The 13,639-nt window shown below is 36.7% G+C and overlaps 1 pseudogene; it reads left to right on the top strand.

The window, feature by feature from the left end:
* LOC114028259 overlaps positions 1-12,962 on the top strand; it is a 42,434-nt pseudogene extending 29,472 nt beyond the window's left edge.
* The last annotated feature ends 677 nt before the right edge of the window (positions 12,963-13,639 follow it).

The raw sequence follows: 13,639 nt of genomic DNA, 5'->3' as shown, positions 1-13,639 counted from the left end.
CAGGGAGGCTGTTCAATCAAGGGAACAACATGGTCAAACTTAAGTTTTAAAAATATCAACTTGCCAGCTGTTCAGAGAATGGAGTAGAAAAGGAATGGAGGAAGGACAAAGATGTCTCTTAGGACATTAAATATGATTGACTATTTGCATTGAAATGGTGGCTTATGCTAAATTGCAGAGTCTCCTCTACCTACCACAACAAACGTAAAGAACTAACAGTATTTGTTTGTTTGTTTGTTTTCCATTTTGTGTTTTTGACTCTTCTCTGTACATTGAAATCAATGATGTTAGTAATTAGCCTTCTGGGAGAGGGACATTGTATATTTATTTAATGTTTTATTTTTTCCCCAATAAAATGTAAAAACAATTTTAACATTTATTTTGTTTAAATGTTGAGTTCCAAGTTCTCTATCAAGGTCTTCCCTCGTTCTTCCCAAAAATTGGGAAGGCAAGTGATTTTATATAGATTGTATGTGTACAGTCATAAAAACATATTTCCAAATTAGTTATGTTGTGAAAGAAAACACAGACCAAACAAACAAACAAGAAAAAGAAAGGAAGTTTAAAAAAGTATGTTTCACTCTGTATTTAGATTCCATCTGTTCTTTCTCTGGAGGTGGATGGTATTTTTCATAATAAGTCCTTCGCAATTGTCTTAGATCATTGTATTGCTGAGAATAGAATTCATTCCCAGCTGATCATTATACAATATTGTTGTTACTGTGTACATCGTTCTCCTGGTTCTTCTTAATTCAGTTTATAATAGCTCATATAAATCTTTCCAGGTTTTTCTGAGACAATCCTGCTCATCATTTCTTATGATAACATTGTAGTATTCCATCACAATCATATATCATAACTTGCTCATTCATTGCCCAATTGATGGATATCACCTCAATTTCCAATTATTTGCCACCACTAAAAGAGCTGCTATAAATTTTTTGTACATATAGGTCCTTTTACTTTTTTAAAAAAAATCTATTTGGGATACAGACCTAGTAGTGGTATGGCTGGGTCAAAGGGTATGCATGATTTTTTAGCCCTTTGGGCACAGTTCCCAATTACTTTACAGAATGGTTGAATCAGTTCACAACTCCACCAACAATTCATTAGTGTCTCAATTTTCCCACATCTTCTCCAACATTTGTCATTTTCCTTTTCTGTCATATTATATAGTCTGAAATGTGAGGGGTGGTACCTCAGAGTTGTTTTAATTTGCATTCCTCTAATTGTGATTTAGAGCAATTTTCATATCACTATATATAGCTTTGATTACTTTATCAGAAAATTGCTTGTTCATATCTTTTGATCATTTATCAATTGAGGAATGGCTTATATTCTTATAAATTTGACACAGTTCTCTATATAGTTGAGAAATTAGTCCTTTATTAGAGATACTCGCTGTAATTTTTTTTACTGTTATGATAACTGTGTTTCTATCCTATTCTCCCCATTTATCCTACTCTCTCTCATCTTTCACCTTGTCTATCCTAGAAAATGTTTTATTTTTTCTGACTGCAGCCTCCCCTATATGCCTTCCATTCTATGGGCAACCTCTCTTTTCTTATCCCCTTCCACTTCTTTCTTATGAAGTAAAATAGATTTTTATAATCAACTGAGTGTAAGTTATTCAAAAGCGGCATTGTTTAAGACAGTACCTTGAATGTCACATTGTAAGGAGAATGGGACAACTAGGTGGCACAATGCATAGAACACAGATCTAGAGTCAGGAAGATTCATCTTCTTGGGTTCAAATCTGGCCTCAGACACTTATTAGCTGTGTGACCTTAGGCAAGTTATTTAATCCTGTTTGCCTCAGTTTCCCTATGTGAAAAACAAGGTGGAGAAGGATTTGACAAACTACTCCAGTATCATTGCCAAGAAACCCCAAATAGTGTCACAAAAGTCAGACATGACTGAAAAATGATTGAACAACAACAGCAAAGAGGATGCTCCACTTTCCCAGATGTGTTGATAATACCTAAATTGTAAGATAACAAATCTAGAACTGTAGGGAGTTCAGAGGTCTTCTAGTCCAAATACTTCATTTTGCAGAGAAGCAAATTGAAAGCCAGAGAAGTGAACTGATTTGTCCAAAGTCACATAGGAGAGTCATGATTTGAATTCATGTCCTCTGAGACCAAATTTAGTGCTTTCTCCACAATGCAATGTTGCCTTTCAATCAACCCATAAATATTTTTGTCATTAAAAATAACCAAAGACTAGAATTTTGCAACTTTTCTAGAGAATGCATTTTATTGGTTTATTAGAATCTACAAATTCAATACCTAATCTAAATCTTTCTTCTTGCAATTTGTCTGTTTCCCATAGTCTTGTCCTCAGTGAAATGAGGAACAGACACTTATCACCTGAAAAACATTCTGTCATATAAATGAAGAGTATTAGTGGTTCCTTTGCTTAGCTTTCTTTTAACCATCCGTCCATCTTCCATCCATCCACTCTTTCATTTGTTCATTCAATGAATTATTGTTATAATAAAAGTGATAGAAAGACGGTGTGACAGTGGTTCTAGAGCTGTCTTTAAGGACTAGATGACTTTGGATTAAGTCCTTCATGTATCATATACTGACTGTGTGACCCTAAGCAAGTTACTTAACCTCTAAATGCTCTAAGCCAGTGATATCAAAGTCAAATAGAAATACAGGCCACTAAATCACACATAAAGGTACCTGTAAGTTGCATATTAGCATAGTTGTAAAATGTAACCTATGGATACCCACCAATTGTGGAATGCTGAACAAGATGTGGTATATTATTATAATGGAATACTATTGTGTTATAAGAAATGTCAAGCAGAATACTCTCAAAAAAACCTAGAAAAACCAACAAGAACTGAGCCAAATGAAGTGAGCAGAACCAGGAGAACATTGTACGTAAGAATAGCAATATTGGGATGATAATCAACTATGAGTGACTCAGCTATTCTTGACAATACAATGATCCAAGACAATTCAAAAGGACTTTATGATAAAAATGCTATCTACCTCCAGAGAAAGAATTAATAGAGTTGAATGTAGACTGAAGCATATTTTTTTTAACTTTCTTTTTCTTTTCTTTCTTCTTTTTTTGGGGATTCTGTGTTTCTTTTAAAATATCTTTAAAATGTAATATGTTTTGAATGACTGCACATGAATAATGTATATTAAATTGGTTGCCTTCTCAGGGAGGGAAAGGAGAGGAAGGAAGGGAGAGACTTTGGAACTTAAAATTTTAAAAAGTGAATGCTAAAATTATTTTTACATATAATTGGAAAAATATTTAAAAATTCACAAAAATGAGAAAAAAGTGTAATCTGTGTTTTATGATGTTATCTATGCTTTATTATACTTTATTTTATTAAATATTTGCCAAGTTTAATCTGGTTCTTGCTGCATTTGGGAGTGTGGGGGACTGCATGCTGTCCAGCAGGCCATATGTCTTTTTTTTTGTTCCCTTTTTAAAAAAATTATTTATTTTTGGTTTTCAACATTTACTTCCACAAGATTTTTAATTCCAAATTTTCACCCTATCTTGTCCCTCCTCTACCCCAAGATGACATACATTCTGAATATTCCTTCCCCTAGTCTGCCCTCCCTTCTATCTCTCCCCCTTTCTCTTATCCCCTTCCCCTTCTACTTTCCTGTAGGGCAGGATAGATTTTTGTATCCCATTTCCTGTACTTATTATTTGCCAGTTGTATATGAAAACATTTTTTAAACATGTGTTTTTAAAACTTTGGGCTCCGAATTTTCTCCCCTCCTCCCTCCCCACCCACACTCATGGAAAACGCAAGCAACTCAATATAGGTTATACATGTGCAGCTATGCAAAACACTTACGTAGTAGTCATGTTGTGGAAATCTAACTCTATTTTCCTTAATCCTATCCCACCCCACATTTATTCTATTCTTTCTATTGACCCTGTCCCTCCTCAGAAGTGTTTGCTTCTGATTACCTCCCTTTCCCAATCTGCCCTCCTCTCTATCATTCCCCTGCTCTCTTGTCCCCTTATCCCCCTATTTTCCTGTAGAGTAAGACAGATTTCCACACCTAATTGAGTGTGTATGTTATTCCCTCCAGTCAAATCCTATGAGAATAAGATTCACTCATTCCCTCTCACCTTCCTCTGTTTCCCCTCCACTGTAATAGCCTTTTTCTTTTCTGTTTTTCGTGATAGAATTTACCCCATTTCATCTCCCAGTATAATCCTCTCTCACCCCTTAATTTTATTCTCCAGATATGACCCCTTCATCTTCAACTCACCCTGTGCCCTCTATCTATCTATCTATCTATCTATCTATCTATCTATCTATCATCTATCTATCTATCTACCTATATCTATATCTATATATCTATACATCTATATATCTATATCCATATCTATGTCTATATATACATACTTATAATGTTTTCCCTCTAACTACCCTAATACTGACAAAGGTCTCATGAGTTATAAATATCTCCTTTCCATGCAGGAATGTAAACAGTTCAACCTTAATAATTCTCTTATGATTTCTCTTTCCTGTTTACCTCTTCATGTTCCACTTGAGTCTTGTATTTGAAAGTCAAATGGTCTTTTCATCAAGAATACTTGAAAGTCCTCTATTTTACTGAATGACTATTTTTTTCCCCTGAAGGATTATACTCAGTTTTGCTGGATAGATTCTTGGTTGCAGTCCTATCTCCTTTGCCCTCTAGAATATTATATTCCATGCCCTCCAGTCCCTTAATGTAGAAACTGTTAAATCTTCTGTTATCCTGATTGTGTTTCCACAATACTTGAATTGTTTATTTCTGGCTGCTTGTAATATTTTCTCCTTGACCTGGGAACTCTGGAATTTGGCTACAATATTCCTAGGAATTTTCCTTTGGGGATCTCTTTCAGGAGGAAATTGGTGAATTCTTTCAATTTCTATTTTGCCTTCTGGTTCTAAAATATCAGGGCAGTTTTCCTTGACAATTTCTTGAAAGATGATGTCTGGGCTCTTTTTTTGATCATGGCTTTCAGATAGTCCAATAATTTTTAAGTTCTCTCTCATGAATCTATTTTCCAGGTCAGTTGTTTTTCCAATGAGATATTTCACATTCTCTTCTATTTTTTCATTCCTTTGGATTAGTGTTACAGTACCTTGATTTCTCAAATTATCCCTAGTTTCCAATTTCTCAATTCTAATTTTTAAGGAAGTATTTTCTTCAGTAAGCTTCTGGACTTCCTTTTCCACTTGTCCAATTTTGCTTTTTAGGGCATTCTTCTCCTCATTGGATTTTTGGACCTCTTTTGCCATTTGGGTTAGGTTATTTTTTAAGGTGTTATTTTCTTCAGTATTTTTTGGGTCTCCTTTAGCAAGCTGTTGACTTGTTTTTCATGATTTTCTTGCATCACTCTCATTTCTCTTCCCAGTTTTTCCTCTACTTCTCTTACTTGCTTCTCAAAAAACTTTTTGAGTTTTTCCAAGGCTTGGGACTGATTCATAGTTTTCTTGGAGGCTTTGGATGTAAGAGCTTTGACTTTGCTATCTTCTTCTTGTTGTATGTTTTGATCTTCTTTGTTACCAAAAAATGATTCCATGGTCTGACACTTCTTGTGAGGTTTGCTCAGGATTCCAGCCAATTACTTGAGTTATAAACTCTTTATTAAGGTAGAGGTCTGCTTCCAATGTGGAGAATGTACTGTCCTAAGCTTCAGAGGTTTCTACAGTTGTTTTCAGAGGTACTTCTAAGGGACCTGAAAATTTTCAGCTCTTCCAAGGTGGTATGATAAGGGGTGAGGTGTTTACTCCTTTCCTGGCCTGTGCTCTGGTCTATGAGCACTCTTTTCTGTCTTGGAACTGTAAGGAGGACTTCCTCTCCACAGCCACTACAAGTTCCACCACACCAGCGCTCCTCCACGCCCCAGGATCACCACCCAGTACTGTGACCCAGATCCAAGCAGGAGCAAAGCAAGAGGATCCTGCACCAGCAGAGAGATCCCTGCAATCCCCCTCTGATCAGCCACTCAATTACCCCTCAGTCTGTGGGCCAGAAGCTCAGGAAGCAGCTGCCACCCCAAGGAATGGGGCTGGGACCCTGCACTTCTCTCTCACCACTGTAGAAACAGAATGTTCCCACTGACCTTCTAAGCTGTCTTTGGTGTTCATGGGTTGAGAAGTCTGGAAACTGCCATAGCTGCCTGCAATTCAGTCCTCTGAGGCCTACTCCAGGGTCACTGTGGCCTGCATGCCCATGCCAAACTGCATTCCTTTCCCTGTTCAGCGTGATATGCCTTTCTGATCAACAATCCAGGCTGCCTTGAGTTGGAAATTTATTTCACTTTGTCTTTTTGTGGGTTCTGCTGCTTTAGAATTTGTTTAGAGCCATTTTTATAGGTAGTTGGAGGGGTCTGGGGGAGAACTCAAGCAAGTCATTGCTTTTACTCTGCTATCTTGGCTCTGCCCAGAATGGTACCATTCTTTCAGTGATGCCAATTTGTCCTTTTGCTTAAATGCCTATCTTTTTAACTCAACTATTTCCTGGGATGTTACATGGCTTATGAAACAGACAATTGAGTCATAGTCTCAAAAGGATCGCAGAGAAACTAACGCTGCCTGCTATTTGTCTTCATCATGTTACATACTGAGACTTGCATGACTCTTACACACAGCACTTCATCTCTCATCATGGTGTGTTTGCTCTGTCAGTGCCCCTCCTCTCCTTCCCCCACTTGAAATGCATTACATCATCACTTCCATCTGGTGTCCTCATTTATTTCTCTTATAAGAGGGTATACTTTAAATGGATGATATGAAAGTAAGCCCAAAGGAACAAAGCTACCTTCAAGACTCAGCTCAAGCTCTTTGGCCCATTAACTACTGGAACGAAGACCATTTTAAGCAACCAGACTGTCAACATCCCAGAAAATGTTGACATCTCTCTTAAGAGTCAGAAGTTATTGTGAAGTGACCCAGAGGCATCTTCCATAGGGATTTCCCACCATATCACTGTTGAACTTGGTCTCCTTGGAAAGAAGAAAAAAAGGCTCCAGACTGACAAGTCATGGGAAAATAGAAAAGAACTTGTAACCATACGCACAATCCATACTCACATACAAAACATGATCAAAAGCGTTATCTTGGGTTTTTGTTACAAGATGAGGTCTGTGTATGCTCATTTCCCCATCAATGTTGTTATTCAAGAGAATGGCTCACTTGTCAAAATCAGAAATTTCTTGGGTGAAAAATATATCCAAAGAGTGTGTTTGAGACCATGTGTTGCTCATGCTATTTCTCAAGCTCAAAAAGATGAGTTAATTCTTGAAGGAAATGATATTGAACTTGTATCAATCCCAGCTGCCCTGATCCAACAGGCCACCACAGTCAAAAACAAGTATATCAGAAAATTTTGGGATGGCATCTATGTTTCTGAGAAAGGTACAGAACAACAAGCTGATGAAGAAGTTGGAAAAGATGCCAGGGCTGGTTCAATATTAGGAAAACTATCTGCATAATTGATCATATCAACACCAAAACTTACTGAAACAACATGATCATCTCAATAGATGCAGAAAAGCTTGTGACAAAATACAACACCCATTCCTACTAAATACACTTGAGAGCATAGGAATAAATGGAGTCTTCCTTAAAATAATAAATAGCATCTACCTAAAACCTTCAGCAAGCATCATATGTAATGGGGACAAGCTAGAAGCATTTCCAATAAGACTGGGGATGAAACAAGGATGTCCATTATCACCATTTTTGTTCAATATCGTACTGGAAACATTAGCATTAGCAATAAGAGAAGAAGAAATTGAGGTATTAGAGTAGTCAAATAAGAAACAAAGCTATCACTCTTTGCAGATGATATGATGATATACATAGAGAATCCTAGAGAATCAAGTAAAAAACTACTTAAGATGATAAACAACTTTAGCAAAGTTGCAGGCTATAAAATAAACCCGTATAAATCTTTGGCATTTCTATATACTACGAACAAAGCCCAACAGTAAGAGATAGAAAGAGAAATTCCATTCCATTACTGTAGACATTATAAAATATTTATGAGTCTACCTACTGAAACAAACCAAGGAACTATATAAACAAAATTACAAAATGCTTTTCACACAAATAAAGTCAGACCTAAATATTTGGAAAAACATCAGTTGCTCATGGGTAGGCCTAGCTAATATAATAGAAATGACTATTCTACCTAAGCTAATTTACTTATTCAATGCCATACCAATCAAACTATCAAAAATTATTTTATAGAGTTATAGAGTTAGAGTTAGAAAAAAATAATAACAAGATTCATTTGGAAGAACAAAAGGTCCAGAATATAAAGGGAACTAATGAAAAGAAATGCAGGGGAAGGTGGCCTAGTCATTTCGGATCTTAAATTGTATTATAAAGCAGCAATCATCAAAACTGCTTGGTACTGGCTAAGAAATAGAGTGGTGGATCAGTGGAATAGGTTAATTATGCAAGACACAGTAGTCAATGTTTATAGTAATCTATTATTTGATAAACCCAAAGACCCCAGCTTCTGGGATAAGAACTTATTCTTTGACAAAAACTGCCAGAAAAACTGGAAAAGAGTATGGCAGAAACTAGGCATAGATCAAAATCTCACACCATATACCAAAATAAAGTCAAAATGGCTTCACAATTTAGATATAAAAGCTGATACTATAAGCAAAATGGGAGAACAAGGAATAGTTTAACTATCAGATTTATGGAGAACAGAAGAATTCATGAACAAATAGGATATAGAGAACATTACAAAATGCAAAATGGATAGTTTTGATTACATTAAATTAAAAGTTTTTGCACATACAAAGCCAATGCAACCAAAATTAGAAGGAAAGTAGAAAATTGGGAAAGAATTTTTATAACCAGTTTCTCTGATAAGGGTCTCATTTTTAAACTATATAGAGAATTAAGTCAAATTTATAGTCATTCCCCAAATGATAAATAGTCAAAGGATATGAACAGGCAGTTCTCAGTTGAAGAAATTAAAGTCATCTATAGTCATATGAAAAAATGCTCCAAATCACTATTGATTAGAGAAATGCAAATCAAAATGACTCTGAGGTACCACATCATACCTATCAGATTGGCCAACATGACAAAACAGGAAAATGATAAATGTTGGAGAAGATGTGGGAAAATTGGAACAGTAATGCATTGTTGGTGGAGTTGCGAAATGATCCAACCATTTTGGAGAACAATTTGGAATTATGCCCAAAGGGCTATGAAAATGTGCATACACTTTGACCCAGCAATAGCACTTCTAGAGCTGTATCCCAAAGAGATCATACAAATAGGTAAAGGACCAATGTGTACAAGAATATTTATAGTAGCTCTTTTTGTGGTGGCAAAGAATTGGAAATTGATAGCATGTCCATCAATTGGGGAATGGCTGAACAGGTTGTGGTATATGAATGTAATGGAATACTATTGTGCTGTAAGAAATGATGAACAGGCTGACTTCAGAAAAACCTGTAAAGACTTATGTAGTCTGATGCTGAGTGAAGTGAGCAGAACCAGAAGAACACTGTACACAGCAACAGCCACATTAACGCAACAACTAATATTGATAGACTTAACCCTTCTTAGCAATACAAGGATCTAAGCCATCTCCAAAGGCCTCATGATGGAAAATGCTATCCACAAAGAAGAAAGAACTATGGAGTTTGATTGCAAATCGAAGCATACTATTTGCTATTTTTTTTCTGTTGTGTCTTGTTTACTCTCTCTGGCGGTTCCCCCTATCAATTCTAATTCTTACTTACAAGGTCACTAATAGGAAAATATGTTTAATAGGAATGTATATGTATAGTCTATATCAGATGGTGCATTGTCTTGGGGAGAGACGTGGGGAGGGAGGGGGAGAAAACTTTAAAACTCAAAAGCTTATGGAAGTGATTGTTGATAATCCAAAAGAAATCAATTACCAAAAAAGATGCCAAAGGCTGTGTCCTGAGGAGTCAACACTGATTAAGAGGTCAAAATAAAAATACATTTTTTTTGAAAAAAGAAAAAAAAAAGACAGCACAAGCAGGACCTTTTACATGAAACTTTGTAACCTCCCCCCAAAAAAAGAACATTTCCCTACCTCCCTTCCAATCTTCTTTATGTTTATTACATTTTCATTTATTATTCATTTTTATGTACATATTATCTCCACTCCACCTCCCCAATAAGATGTAAACTCCATGAAAACAAGGACTATTTTTTTGAAGCCCAACTGTCTCTCTCTCTCTTTTTTTAATGAAAAAACTAATGAACATAAAGGTAAATGACTTTTTTTCTGTTTTTTTTTAATTAATTTATTTATTTTTGGTTTTCAACATTCACTTGCGCAAGATTTTGAGTTACAAATTTTCTCCCCATCTCGCCTCTCCCCCTACCCCAAGATGGCATGCATTCTAACCCTTCCCCCTTCTCTTACCCCTTTACCTTCTAGTTTCCTGCAGGGCAGGATAGATTTCTATACCCCATTGTCCATATATCTTATTTCCCAGTTTCATGTGAAAACAATTTTTAACTTTGTTTTTAAAACTCTGGGTTCCAAATTTTCTCCCTTTCTCCCACCCCACCCATCCTCATTGAGAAAGCAAATAACTGGATACATGTTATACATGTGTAGTCATGCAAAACACTTCCATAGTAGTCATGTTGTGAAAAACTAACTATATTTCCCTTCATCCTATCCCACTCTCCATTTATTCCATTCTCTCTTTTGACCCTGTCCCTCCTCCAAAGTGTTTGCTTCTGATTATCCCCTCCTCCAATCTACCCTCCCCTCTATCATCCCTCTGCTCTCTTATCCCTTTCCCCCTATTCCCCTGTAGGGTAAGATAGATTTCCATATCCAATATGGAGTGTATATTATTCCCTCCTTAAGCCATATCTGATGAGAATAATATTCACTCATTCCCTCTCACCTTCCTGACTTCCTTCCTCTGTAAAATGTGTTTTATGTGAGATAATCTATCCCATTCTACCTCTCCCTTTCTCCTTCTTCCAGTATAATCCTTTCTCACCCCTTAATTTTATTCTCCAGATATCACCCATTCATCTTCAACTCACCCTGTTCCTTCTATCTATCAATCTATCTATGCATAAAATTCTTTTTCCCCTCCAACTACCCTAATACTGACAAAGGTCTCATGAGTTATAAATATCATCTTTTCATGTAGGAATGTGAACAGTTCAACCTTAATAAATCTGTTATGATTTCTTTTTCCTGTTTACCTCTTCATGTTTCACTTGAGTCCTGTATTTGAAAGTTGAATTTTCCATTAAGCTATAGTTTTTTCATCAAGAATGTTTGAAAGTCCTCTATTTCACTGAATGTTCATTTTTTCCCATGAAGGATTATACTGAGTTTTACTCAGTTTTTTTCTTGGCTGTAATCCTATCTCCTTTGCCCTCCAGAATATCATATTCCAAGTCCTCTGGTCCCTTAATGTAGAAGCTGCAAAATCCTGTGTTATCCTGATTGTGTTTTCACAATACCTGAATTGTTTCTTTCTGGTTGCTTGCAATATTTTCTCCTTGACCTGGGAACTCTCAAATTTGGCTACAATATTCCTAGGGGTTTTCCCTAGGGAAACTTTTAGGAGGTGATTGGCAGATTCTTTCTATTTCTATTTTACCCTCTGGTTCTAGAATATCAGGGCAATTTTCTTTGATAATTTCTTGAAAGATGATGTCTAGGCTCTTTTTTATCATGGCTTTCAGATAGTCTAATAATTTTTAAATTATCTCTCCTGGATCTATTTTCCAGGCCAGTTGTTTTTTCCAATGAAATATTTCACGTTGTCTTCTATTTTTTCATTCTTTTGGTTTTGTTTTACAATGTCTTGATTTCTTACAAAGTCAGTAGCTTCCATTTTCTCCATTCTAATTTTTTTTTAGGCAGTTGGGTTTAAGTGACTTGTCCAGGGTCACACAGCTAGTAAGTGTCAAGTGTTTGGTCTGAGGCCGAATTTGAACTCAGATCCTCCTCCTCCTGACTTCAGGGCCGGTGCTCTATCCACTGTGCCACCTAGCTGCCCCTCTCCATTCTAATTTTTAAGGAGGCATTTTCTTCAGTGAGCTTTTGGACTTCCTTTTCCATTTGGCCAATTCTGCTTTTTAAGGCATTCTTCTCCTCATTGGCTTTTTTGATCTCTTTTGCCATTTGTGTTAGACTATTTTTAAGATGTTATTTTCTTCAGTATTTTTTTGGGGTCTCCTTTAGCAAGCTGTTGACTTGTTTTTCATGATTTTCTTGCCTCACACTCATTTCTTTTCCCAATATTTCCTCTACTTCTCTTACTTGCTTCTCAAAATAATTTTTGAGCTTTTCCTTGGCCTGGGACTGATTCATATGTTTCTTAGAGGCTTTGGATGTAGGAGTTTTGACTTTGTTGTCTTCTTCTGGTTGTATGTTTTGATCTTCTTTGTCACTAAAGAAAGATTCGATGGTCAGACTTTTTTTTTTTTTTGCAGTTTACTCATGTTCACAGACAATTACTTGAGGTTTAAACTCTTTGTTAAGCTAGGGATCTGCTTCCAATGTGGAGAATGTACTGTCCCAAGCTTCAGTGTTTTGTGCAAGTCATTTTCAGGGATATTTCTAGGGACCTGTAAATTTTTAGTTCTTCCAAGGTGGTATTATCAAGGTGGAGGTGTTTACTCCTTTCCTGGACTGGGCTCTCATCTATGAGTGACCACAAACACTCTTTTCTACCTTGGAACTGTGAGGAGGATTCCCTCACCACTGCCACTACAAGTTCCACCACACTAGCGCTCCTCCTTTCCCCAGAACTGTGACCTAAATCCAAGCATGAGCAAAGCAAGAAAATCCTGCCTCATTGTCAGCAAAGATATCTTTGCAATCCCCCTCTGATCAGCCACTCCATTCTCCCTCTGTCGGTAGGCTGAGAGCTCCAGAAGCAGCTGCTGCCCTGGGGCTGTGATGGGACAGGCACAGGACTGAGCTCCTCTCTCACCACCATCCAACAGACCTTTCCTACTGACCTTCTAAGTTGTCTTTGGTGTTTGTGGGTTTTGAAGTCTGGAAACTGCCATAGCATTCCATGATTCAGTCCCCTGAGGCCTGCTCCAGGTTCTCTGGGGCCTGATTTTTGCCTCTGTGCCCATGCTGAACTGTGCTCCCAGACTGGTGCAATAGACCTTTCCAATCAACCGTCCAGGTTGTCTTGAGCTGGTAATTTGTTTCACTCTGTCTTTTTGTGGGTTCTGCTGCTCTAGAATTTTTTAGAGCCATTTTTTACAGCTATTTAAAGGGGTTTGGGGGAAAGTTCAAGTAAGCCACTGCTTTTACTCTGCCATCTTGGCTCCACACCCCTTTTCTTTTTCTTTTTTTAAACATTTTTTCTATACCCAGTGCCTATCTAAAATGTGGTATATGTTTTATATATGTTTATTGATTGATTGATGAGAGATGTGATATGAAATAAATCAACACAGACAAATATGATTAATTAAATGGTAAGAAAAAAGGATAAGGGAAAACCTGGCTATTGAACTGGTATTCACAGAATAATAAAAAGAATAAAAGAAAGTTAATCAGGTGGCACAATAGATAGAGAACTGAACCTGGGTTCGTGCTAGACTTCAATTCAAAACTTCCTTACTAGACATACAACTTGA

This window comes from Vombatus ursinus, unplaced genomic scaffold (genome assembly GCF_900497805.2).
Source record: "Vombatus ursinus unplaced genomic scaffold, bare-nosed wombat genome assembly UNPS02014874.1, whole genome shotgun sequence".
NCBI classification, from domain to species: Eukaryota; Metazoa; Chordata; class Mammalia; order Diprotodontia; family Vombatidae; genus Vombatus; species Vombatus ursinus.
Note: the sequence above shows the minus strand (reverse complement) of the source record. Positions and strands in the feature narration are given on the sequence as shown.